The following is a 2500-nucleotide window of genomic DNA, read 5'->3' as shown; positions in this document are numbered from 1 at the left end:
AGCGCCGCCTCTAATAAGCCAAAGGTGCATCCTGACGTGACAAATCTGATCATGTCACAAGCATTCACTTACTATAATCACTATCAACGAACCTGCCGCCCCCGCCCCCCCCCCCCCTACACCTTTCCGTACAACAACGTGTAACCTAACCTAACCTAACCTAACCTATGTTGTACCTTAACCTAACCTATGTTGTACCTTAACCTAACCTATGTTGTACCTTAACCTAACCTATGTTGTACCTTAACCTAACCTATGTTGTACCTTAACCTAACCTATGTTGTACCTTAACCTAACCTATGTTGTACCTTAACCTAACCTATGTTGTACCTTAACCTAACCCATGTTGTACCTTAACCTAACCCATGTTGTACCTTAACCTAACCCATGTTGTACCTTAACCTAACCCATGTTGTACCTTAACCTAACCCATGTTGTACCTTAACCTAACCCATGTTGTGCCTCAACCTAACCCATGTTGTGCCTCAACCTAACCCATGTTGTGCCTCAACCTAACCCATGTTGTGCCTTAACCTAACCCATGTTGTGCCTCAACCTAACCCATGTTGTGCCTTAACCTAACCCATGTTGTGCCTTAACCTAACCCATGTTGTGCCTTAACCTAACCCATGTTGTGCCTTAACCTAACCCATGTTGTGCCTTAACCTAACCCATGTTGTGCCTTAACCTAACCCATGTTGTGCCTTAACCTAACCCATGTTGTGCCTTAACCTAACCCATGTTGTCGCCTTAACGTAACCCACGTTGTCGCCTAAACCTGCTCTGTAATTGTTATACGACTCGTTCAATTACTGTAGTGTTGCCCACCCGCAACCCTCGCAATATAGTTCGCTACTCGCACTGCCCGCACCCCTGTGTATCGCTTCATGTTAAACACCTTGCAAGTCTTGCTCACTTTCCACATGCTCCTGCTGTACACTGTAATGTGGATGGCAGCAGGACGTACATGCCGCCCCTCCCCACGTCCCCACCTTGCCCCCTGCCTTCGCAAGCTGGTTGGTGAGAAGTTTGCATGTTCAATGCCCTTCGCATGCGACGTACTCAGGCTACGTTGTGGTGCGGCCTGTGTCAACTGTCCGCTGATGTCGTACGCGTGAACCACAATCTGTACTGCACATTCGTCCTTATGTACTGAATGATACATCGTGGCACATGTGTGACCGCACAACGACTGCGCCCAAAAACGGCGGACCATACAGTGCAAATATTGTGCACGCAGCTACGTGTCGTCTCCCTATGAGAGCTGGATTGCAGTGTGGTACGCCATAGAGACGTGTGGGAGGAACGGACGCCGTGGATGGCGATCAGCATGAGCTGTCTGTTGATGTATTCGGACCTAGTCGTCTCTCCTCACACACCGTGATGGCATGGTGCACCGCGTTCCATATCTGCGACATGCTACAGAGGCCGGTTGACAGTCGTTCGAGCAATGGACATCGCATACGTACGGGGGCCACCTTCCACGTATTGTCTAGGCGTGCACATTTTGTTGCGTGTATGTGGGCAGACGTAGTGTGGCGTGACACCTGACACAGGCATGCAATAATCGTTGAAGTTGCAAATGGCGATGGACGCCTGCGTTTTCTGGTGAAGTTACGCAAATGAACAAATGGTAACCTGTTGTGGTGCGGTTGTTCTCGCTAGGGGTGAATCGGTGATGGCGACGATAGGTTGAGGTACTAACCGGTTGTTCCAGCGATACCCACCATGCCGACGAAACTGAACGGCATCTGGGTGTGAAGCGATACGCGGCGGTGGCTGGGTGGGACCGTCCCCGGCCGGTGAGGGGGCGCCTCCCGGCGTGCTGGCCGCGCGGTGCGTGGGCGCACGCGCTACAGCCGGCTGGTGGGGGCGGCCAGTGGCAGGCGCGCCGGCCGACGGACGCGGCAGGCGTCGCAGCTGCGCGCCGGCGCACCCTGCGCGCGGCGCCGTGCGGCCAAAGTAGGTCCTCGCGGGCCCGGTGCGAAGCGCGGTGGACATCTTCAGTGTGCTGGTCCGATTGAGGACTGTGTGCGTTGAGGATGCGCCGCCGCCCGGCGCTCGGCGCCGCGACGCCGTCTGCTGCTCGGTCGCCCCAGCGGTTCTCGCTGGTGGTTTGTATCGCAGCTGTGCGGATGTGTTGGCGCGTGCGCTGTGCTGGGAGAGTTCGCTTCGGCACCCAAGTGGGGCTTTTGTCCTTCTGTGGCGCTGGCGTTGGAGCTGCCGGTCACCGTAGGTGGCGCGTGTTGTCTCCCGCCGGCAATGCCACGACAGCACGCTCCCGGGCCTCTGTCGGCAGCGGCAAGCTCAGTTGGGAGCACGGGTGGTCGCACCGAAAGCGTCTACTCGCCTAACTCCGGGCGATTGCGCCTCTCTCGAACCCGACCAAGTACTTGGGACGGCGCTGCGCGCCGCCGGGACCTGAGAGGGTTTCGAGGTGTATTGTGCAGGGGAGCTCAGCCTCCTCCTGTTTGCAGAATGATTGAGCGGACGCTTGCGT

Source organism: Schistocerca piceifrons, unplaced genomic scaffold (assembly GCF_021461385.2).
Source record: "Schistocerca piceifrons isolate TAMUIC-IGC-003096 unplaced genomic scaffold, iqSchPice1.1 HiC_scaffold_151, whole genome shotgun sequence".
In the NCBI taxonomy this organism is placed as follows: Eukaryota; Metazoa; Arthropoda; class Insecta; order Orthoptera; family Acrididae; genus Schistocerca; species Schistocerca piceifrons.
Note: the sequence above shows the minus strand (reverse complement) of the source record.